This window comes from Vicugna pacos, chromosome 11, assembly GCF_048564905.1.
Source record: "Vicugna pacos chromosome 11, VicPac4, whole genome shotgun sequence".
Classification (NCBI taxonomy): Eukaryota; Metazoa; Chordata; class Mammalia; order Artiodactyla; family Camelidae; genus Vicugna; species Vicugna pacos.
Window position 1 is genome coordinate 90,286,786 of NC_132997.1, and position 10,117 is coordinate 90,296,902.

The window sequence follows — 10,117 nt, forward strand, 5'->3', positions numbered from 1 at the left end:
CGACATTATTGAATTTTTAATACATTTGTTTCTATATATGTTACCATCTTTCCTTTTCAACTGTCCAATTTTTTTCCTAAAAATACTCCCCAAATTTAACGTGACATTTAGTGTCCAATTTAGTGTGAAACTGCCTTTTGGTGAAAAATTGTCTCTTGTAACAACTTGTGATGCTAAAGACTTAGATGGTGCTTTGGTCAACTTCCCATTCAGGGTCATCTAGGATGTCCTGTGCTTTTTCTCTGTGGATGAGAATCTGAGGCAGAAGATCTTCTCTAGTTCCTATTCTTGCAACAACTTTTCCCCTTTTCAATCTACTTATCCAGCTTCATGGAAAGAAGGAGGTGCCCCTCCCTTGAAAGGGGAAGAGGACAAAGGAGTCTGTCCGTAGATAACAATGGCCTGTCACCTGGAAAGGGGCTCTAAGCCAGAGAAGAGTGATGTACCACGCAAGTCAGGCGTCCTTTCAGCAAGCATGGTGCAGCCCGGGGGCTCTGCCTTTCCTGGGACCAGCCCACACTCACTCCTTAATCTGCTGAGTTGCAGGCATTCATTCTTTAGTGGGCTTCAGACATTGATAAACAAACTTCCTAAGTTTTGAATCTGTGTTTAACTAATTCTTAGCACTTGCAAACAAAGGCACCAAAAATAGAAGTATTTTCTTAATGGAGTTGCTTAGAGAAGAATTTTCTCTGAAGATTTTTTTTTTTCTTATGAAGGAAAAGGATGTGGGGAGGAGGTTAAGGGGCAGAAAGTTTTCCCTTTGGTAGTTCTGTTAAGATTAACTAATTCTATTTCTAGCTCTCCTAAACAGATGGGGCAAGAAGTTACAGCTGTGGCAACCCTGACAAATCTAAAGAAGACGTTTCTGAGAATGACTTTTCTCAATCTATCCATAACCATCAATGGAGTATTCATGTTACTATAAAAATTTTTTTAAAATGCCAAAGAACTCACTTCTTTACTGTCAAATTGAGATTTGATGGAAGAAACAGCCAGGCAATTAATTATATTTAGGAACCATGCATCTTGGCTTTGAAGTTAAATGTATTTCCCTGTGGCTTTATATTGAGAACAACTTTTATTAAATTCAATTACTTTTCCCTCTGGTCTGCTCCATAAAGGTGCACTCATAGAGAAGGATGGCTCTTAACAGAATTATTTCCACTGGAAAAGATGATGATCAAGTGGGGTTGGTCACTAAAAAAAGGTTGGTCCTTTATAAGCAAAATAACAGATGATAGGGTATGTTCCTAGTGGTCTTCAAGTTTAATCACTTTCTCATTAGCCAATAAAACAAAAAGAGGAAAAAAATGAAAGGGTCTTCTTATTTTCCATTTTGCTTCTTTCTTGCCTATTTTGCCACCTAAGGCCATACCATTTCACAGAAGAGACCAACTCAACTCATCTATGAACCCTTGGATCATAAGATTCCTTTCAAGATGCTCCCAGCATTAGAGCTTGTTAGATTTAGAGAGAGCAAGTCATTGATTCTAAACCCACCTCTGTTTCTAACCATATGAGGCTTCATCATTTGTGTTCCATGAACTGCATTTTCTTCATTTGACCAGCAGACGCAATGATTCTTGCCCTCTGCATCCTACCTGGCCATCGTGAGGATCAAGTGAGATGGTGAGACAATAAGCAAGTGATAATTGCAAAGCATTGGCACCATTGTTAATAATAGTTTATGAACTAGCAAATTTCAGTTTCAATGCCATTTAAAATAAACTCTGGCTTTGTTGAGATATCTTCTTGTCCAAGTGTCCTCAGTTGTATCTTACTATGATTTTTCTCTCCCTAAGCCACACAAGCAAAAATGTTTTAAAAACCTGATATATTATTTGGCTAGAAAGTAACTGCAAAAGTTGACCCCATCATCAGCCAATCAGGTGGTGGCTCCCAACAAGGGCATTTTCTAACCCAAAGTATAATGTATTTCTGTAATAAAGTGACCAACTTTATAAGTCCCAGGCTTTGCTTTAAAACTGGTTCTATTAGGATCAAAAGCTTCAGTGCCACCTGGGACCAATCAGTGGTCTGTTTCCTTCAGAAACATCACCTACTTTAGCCCCAATCCTATAGTTCTGGCTTAGTGAAATTAACAAGCATGAAAAACACAAGGTGAGCCCAAAGAGCTCGTAGAAGAATTATGTAGGTAAAATTCAGTATTATTGGTAGGTAATTTTCCTCCAAGTTCGACCCAGAAAGGAGCCAAGGTTACAGCTACAATCAGCATGCCTTGTACCAGCAAGATGCTTCCAAAGCTGGATTCAAACACTCAACAGCAAAATCTCCAAGTGGCCCTCGTCTGTGGCCTGGCTCAATGCCACTGAATTTGGTTGTTCCATCATGCTGTCCTCAGTCATTTTTCATTGCTGATACTGCTGGGGACATGAGTTCCAAGCAGTGTCAGTTTCATCAGACATTTCCTGACCACTGCTTAGGGAAAAACTCCTTAATGCCAAAAGATTGTTAAACTGCCACATCAGGACTTCACGTGGATGGAACATATCTTCTGGCACTTTCTTTAGGTACACTGGGCCAGGCTGTTTCGTTGGTTTTAAAAGAAATGAAAAACTTAGACATCCAGATGTGTTGACATCGCAGCACAATGATTAAATCCCTGAAAATTTTTATGAGTGGTTTGGTCAATGGGATCAAAGAGGGCACAGGAGATGGCTCTGAGCTTAATGTGCTTGGAACATAGTATGGCACCACGGAAGGGTAAGCAGCACACAGGTGGTACGCTATCATTATCAAACTATTTATTATACTGACTGTCTACCAAGGATCCTGGGGAAAGACAGGAAATCTGTTGGCTTGTAAGCTGCATTAGGCAAAGACCCTATCAGTCTTGTTAACTTATTTATCCTTAGTGAGAAACACAGGGCTCAAAATGTACTGTGTTCAATAAACGCTTTATAAATAAAAGAATGAACAAACTACTAATGTTTCAGATGTTAGAGGTGGGCCTCCAGTAAGATGATGGAGTAAGTACAGATGTCTAACTACACTCTCCCAACTCCAATCATCAAAAAAGATGAAGAGACGTGAACTTGGTTTTGGAAACTAAGAAGGGTGCTGTTCCCTTACCAAACATTTGAAGGTCTCTTTCACAAAAGAGATGACTAATAAGAACAGACTGAAGGAGAAGGTAAAGCCTAACCTTGAACTCCACTTTTTGTAAGGAAGCAGTATGATCAAGAAGGCATTTGATGAGCCTTAATATGTCGCCAATGATATGCCCCAGTGTGAAGGTCAAGGCCTCACCTTGGGGTCAAAATCAGGAGAGGCTGGCCCAGTGGGGTTCTTTCAAGGGTGGCAGCCCTAATGAGAAGGCTGAAAGCTGAGGTGACTCCCTGAAGGCTGCTTCTTCAACAGAAGAATCGGAGGAAATTCCTCTAATTCAGATTTACTGCAGGGAAACTTGAAAAACTTTCATGTTAATGAAGATTCAAGAGGACACTGAATCTATAAAACTGAAACATCAGTTAAGAAGCCAATATCAGGAAAAGCACACAGATATTCAAAATACGATTTTTACTTTACAAAACTTTGATAGAAGCCGTGAACAGTAAACTCAATAATGTAAGAATTCAAATTAACAACACAGAATAAAAACTACTACCAGAAGCCAGAGGAAAATCTTCACTTAAGTGAGCTTGGTTTAGTCTCTGTTATTGCAAACAAGAGTCAGAGCAAAATCACCTACCAAAAAAAATAAATAAATAACTGCAGATTTGACTATTTATCCTTCTAGATCTGTCAACATTTCTTTTATATATTTTGAAGCTGTTGTTATGTGCATACAAATTAAAAAATCATCAAGCTTTCCACTGAATTGAATCTTTAGTATTAAGAAATATGCTTTTTAAAATCTCAGGTATGTATTATCTTTGTTATAAATGAGACCAAATGTTTGTGTCCCCCTCAAAATTCATATATTGAAGCCCTAACCCCCAATCTGATAGCATTTGTAGATGGGGCCTTTGGAGGATAATTAGAGTTAGATTAGGTTATGAGTGTGGGGTCTTCATGACTGGATTAGTGCGCTTGTAAGAAGAGACACCAGAGGATTTACTCTCTCTCCCTAGGTGCACATACCTAGGGGAGGCCAAGTGAGTCCACAGAAAAGGGAGTCGTCTGCAAGCCAGGAAGAGAGCTCTCAGTGGAAAATGACCAGGATCATCAGACTTCCAGCCTCCAGAATTGCGAGAAAACAAATTTCTGTTGTTTAAGACACCCAATCCATAGCATTCTGCTATGGCGGCTCTAGCTAAGACAACCTTAAAACGTACTTTGCCTGATACTAACTAACATAGTCACACTACCTCTTTGTGGTTAGCTTTTTTTGATATGTTTTTCATCCTTTACTTCTAATCCATCTGTGTCCTCATAGTTAAAATGTGTTTCTGGTAAACAGTTTTTGGTTTTTGTTTTTGGTTTTTAATCCAGACTTTCATTTTTATCTTTTAATTGGACTGTTCAGTTCATTTACATTGAATGTGGTTACACTGGGCTCTGTTTTCTTATGTGAACTTTCTAGTCTTTGTTCCTTTATTCCTCTTTTCCTGGTGTCTGTTAACAAGGTTTATTTTATTATTCCATTGTCTCCCCTCAACTATTACTTTATTTTTGTATTTATTCTATTATGAAAAATTTCAAACTTACAGAGAAAAATTGAAAGAATTATTCAGTGAACACATAAATACCCATGACCTGGATTCTACATTCACATCTTATTGTATTTGTTATCTCATAACTGCTCATCTATTTAGCCCTCCATTCATCAATTCACCTAATTTTTAAGTGGATTTAAAATAAGTTGCAAACATCAAAACACTTCACCTCTGATCACTTAAGGATGTACATGACTAGAATTTGTTTATACATTTTTAGATAAAATGTATATATGTGAAATGAACAAATCTTAAATATACCATTCAATGAGTTTCAACAAACGCATACACCCGTATGACCCAAACCCTTAACAAGAAAGAAGACACTGTTATTACCCAGAACCTTCCCTCACAATCCTACCCTTCTCAACCCCCATTCTAACTTCCCTGGAGACAAACACCATTTTAATTTTGTTTCTCCTATAGATTAATTTTGTCTAGTCTAGAATTTAATATAAATGAAATTAAAATATGTACTCTTTTGTACCAGGCTTCTTTTGCTCAGTATAATAATTTTGAGATTTCAACGATGTCATTGCTTCTATCAGTAATTTACTACTTTTCATTGGTTACTAGTATTTCGTTGTGTGAATGTACCCTCTAATAGCTTTGTAGTTGGTTATATATATGTATGTATAACATTTATTTTATATATATTTATGTATGTATAACTTTTATATATTTATTTAATGATATATACATATACCATTAAAATAATACTACTATGTATTTTATATAGGATTATATAGAATATATACACAAATATTATTTTAATGAATACCCAAGACAGTTAAAAAAATTGACCTGTTTATTTTGAAATAATTATAGATTGACATGCTGTTCACATGCAGAAATAATACAGAAAAATATGTTTACCCTTTACCTAGTTTCTCGCATTGATATTTTCATCAATACGGTCAAGATACAGAACATTTCCATTGTGACAAGGATCTATCATGTTGCATTTTTGCATTCACATCCGCTCATCTCCTGCTCCCTATCTCCTACTTAACCTCTAGCAACTGCTAATTTGTTCTTTAAATTCTAAAATTTGGCATTGAGAAAATACTCTGTAAATGCACTCATACAGTATGTAAGCTTTTGAGATTAGCTTTTTTTCACTCAGTATAATTATCTGCAGATTCGTCTGGGTGGTTGTATCAATAATCCATTCATTTCATTGCTGAGCAGTGGTCCATTGTATGGATGTACGTGAGTTTGTTGAACCACTCACCTGTTAGAGGACATCAGGGTTGCCTCCAGTTTGGGGAGATTACAAAGAAAGCTGATAGAAACATCCATACACAGGTTTTTAGGTGAACATAAACTTTTATTTCTTTTATTTATTTATCGTAGAACCAGAGACTTGAGATTACCATATTGAACCAGCTGGGGCACATGCCTTCTTCAGAACCAGTCCCTGGGGGGAGAGTAGAAGGAGATGAAAATGGATGTTTGGGGAAAATTTGAAGTGCAGTGTAGAGATGGCACCACCAAAAAGACTGGCTTGATTCTGATCTATGCAATAGAAGATCATGATAAACCGGCTTTACAGGAGAAAGAAAACATCCATATTACATGCAGTTATGAGACCAAAATGTCACACATCCCTCGGTGTAAATCATTGGGGCCCAAGCAAGATGCCAAGTGAGGGACTGAGTTCAGCTATCATACTGCCGTCATCAGGCTGTAGAAATTGACACCCAAACTCAGGAAGCGTCATGTCAAGTGAGATAACAAAGGTGTGAGTCATCTGTGAACCATGGACGTCCATGCATGTTTCAGGGAGGGTGGTCACTGAACGTCTCACTCATCTCAGGAATGGCCCGGCTGTCCATCCAGTCCTCCTGGATGACAAGAATATTGATTCTTGATGGTTTCCCTTCTCCCTCACTGCTTTCTAGAGCCAATGCATGAGCAAGTATGGTCCATTCTACCTGCGCAGTATATCTCAGAACCACTTAACTCAACTCCATTTACATCCAAACAGCTGTCGTCTCCCCCTGGATACAGTAATATTCATCCCATTTTTCTCCTCACTTCCTCTCTGGTCCCCTCCAATCGCTTCTCCATGCTGCAGCCAGGATAATTGCTTTAATACCAAGTGTGATCTATCGCCTCCTTCCCATGCTTAAAATGAATGCTTCAAAGTCTTTGCAGTGTATTTCAAATAAAATCCCCTTCCTTAGCAGGGCTCTGCAGGATCTGGCCTCTGCCTGCATCTTCAATCAGGGCCCCTCCCCAGGCCACTCCTCGGACGCACCCAGCTCTCTCTCTCTGTCTCTTTCGGGTCCTTTGGCTGAATGCTGTGTTCTTGGCTCTCTCCTCATCCTCCTGTTCTCAGGTTAAATGTCACCTTCCCAGAGAGCCCTTCCCTGATCACCCGGGTTGCCAGATAAAACACAGGATACCTAGTTAAATTTGAATTTCAGGTAAATGACAAAGGACTTTTAAAATGTCAGTCCCAAATATTGTATGAGACATACCTATACCAAAAAGTTATTCATCACTTTTCTGAAATTTAAAGTTAACTGGGCATCCTGTATTCTTTATTTGTTAAATCTGGCAACTCTACTGACCATCCATATGGTTCCTGGAGTTATTCTCCACCACAAAACCCTGTTTATTTCCAGCGTTTATTCACTACCATTTAAAGCGTGTATCAATATGTTTGCCTTTTACTTTGTGTGTCCCCGCCTAGACTCTAAGCTCCTTAAGAGCAGGGCTTATGTTTATTTGATTCCTCAGTTCATACTCAATAATTAGCACAGTGCCTGGCATATAATAGCAGCTCAATAAATGTTCAACAAATGAATAAATGAGCATCATATTAGCTGAAGAGTTAGCATCCTCTTTTTTTTTTTTTTAAACTTCTTCCCAGGTAGTGGGGAGGCTCATACCTTCTGAAAATACACGTCACAGACAAAGCAGGGGAGGATGTAATCACAATCCATTTAGCTCAGTAACTAGGCCTTAATGTGGCTAGATTCAGCTGATGGAGAGTAGGTGTGAGTAATGCTTATGCCACCCTGACAGCTTTCCAAATGACAAAACCACTGGGAAACCTAAAATAAGAGGCAGTTCAAGGAGAAAGATGCATAATGGAGAACCCACAGGAGCAGAAAGCTCAGGTCAGAAGTTCAGGAGGAAAGAAAAGTCAAGACTGATGCCAGGAAAATAGAAAGCACAGAGCAATCCCAGCCAATGGAGGCATCGGGAAGAAGCTCAAAACACTGGGGCCAAAGCCAAGACTGCAGAGCAACTTTGGAAAAGCAAAAGGTCAGAAGAAAAGCAAAAGTCAAATAAATAATGAAACCTGCGTGAATAAAGCCTGCACCTTGATCAATGTAACTTGTCACGTCCAACGGAAAGGTCAGCGAAGGCGGTGCTGAGAGAGGGGAGAATCTAGGGAAAAGTTGTGCTTTCAGAATTTGATTTGCTCACTTATTTTTAAAAAGAAGGTGAGTACAGATGTGCAGTGACATCAATTTCCAAGGAGTGGCTGGTGCCTCTTTGCTTACCCACAAATAAAAATAAAGAAAACGCGCTAAATTCCTGGCCTATTTTACTGTGATTTTTAAGACAAAGCAAAAGATAGGTTTTCACTGAGTATGGAGGCCGTAGAGTTTACCATCAAATACTTGGCTGTTTCTCTTGGCAAAGTTCTTATCTGTTCTCTGATGGAGTCGGGGTTGTTGGGGGTTGTCTCTGGGGCCTAGAAATGGACTCGGTGAAACCCACGCAGGGGCCTGGCTAATGTGCATTTCCAACAACTTATCTCTAAGGAGGAATTTGCCCAAAGTCACCTGGAAGGAAGGGTTCATTGTAAAATGTGGCACAGTCTTGCCCCCCACTGAGTAGGTTGGCACAATCAACCCTCTTATCTTCACTGCCTTTGATGGGTCCTTTGAGTCACTTTGCTTCTTTGACAAGCCACCAAAAACATCATTTTGTGGTGCCATCTGGAGAAAGAGTCTGTCATTTTAGCGAGGATTTTTCAAAGTAGGGTATTCCCTAGAAAGGTGTGGGGCCAACTCAGACCCCACTGTCTGCTCAAAGCTTACCTTTCCCCTCTCCCCACTGGGATGACCCCGATGAGCTCCAGCTACAAGAATGATTTCACGTAACAGACGCAGTTACCAAGGGCAACCTAGGGAAGAAAGGTGGGGGTGTGTGAGCGTCTCCTCTCCAAATGGGTGTCTTTATGAGTCTCATCCAAATATTATGACTTGCCTTAACCCCACCCAAAGCATTGAATGAAAAGATCTATTAAACTCTTCTCTGCCCTGGAGCTTTTACACATGCTGTTCCTTCAGCTCTTCCCCCATCACTGGGCTCAGTCTTCCGTCCTCAGGATCCTCTTAGAGGTCACCACCTCAGGGAAGCTCTTCCAAGTTCCTGGTCTTAAGTAGCTTCCCTGACTTCACTGACTCACAGATAATCCATTCTTTTCCTTCTCAGACAGACTACAACTTGCAATCACACATCCGGTTGTCTGAGTGTGAGTTCCATGTCAGCCCTGGCACCTCCTGGACCGGAAGCCCCATGAGAACAAGGACTTCGCTCTCATCTCTACCACTGGATCCTCAGAGTCCAGCAGTGTGCCTGGCGCAGGTAGTGGATCTAGAGACATTTTCTTCACAAATGACTGCAAAATGCTAGAAATAACTCTGCTCCCAGATGTATGAGTGGCTCTATGAAGCCTCAATAAAGCTGACAAAGCAAAGTAGCTTCGGATTAAGAAAATTGTAAGCTTAAAAATATGGAAAATTACAAATTCACTCTAGAGAACAAATTCATCAAAGATTCACTACCAAGGATCTATCACATCTTATGCAACCATTTTGTACTTGTTTGTAAAACGCCTCTGATAATGCTCCAGGAAGTTCTTCAAGTGAAATGGAAATATTAGAGGGAAAGTTGGAGCTTCCAGAAGGAACAAAAAGCATTAGAAATAGTAAGATTATTTTGTCTCTTCATTTCCTTACAATACGTATGACTTTAAAATATAGGTTTTAATACTGTAGAGTTTATAATGTACATAAATGTAAAACATGAAAATTACAGCGTAAAGGACAGCAGTTAGGTCAAGCTGATTGATCTAGACGTAAAAGTTTTCCATTTTACGCGAAATTGTATAATATTAACTCTAAGTAGACTGTAAAACATAAAAAGTAGATTTTGTCATCTTTAGAGCAATCATTTAAAAAATGCAGAGTTATAGCTAAAATGTCAATAGATAAAAGAGAATTCTAAAAAATATTTAAGTAAGTCAAAAGAAGGCAGAAGAGGAGAAACTGAGGTAAAAAGACAGAGGGTGACAGTTAGAAAACGAATAAGATAGAAAATAGTAGACCTAATCTAGACTTAATCTCAACCAGTATATTAAATGTTAATACTCTAAATATTCCACGTAAAAGAGATACTGTCAAAAC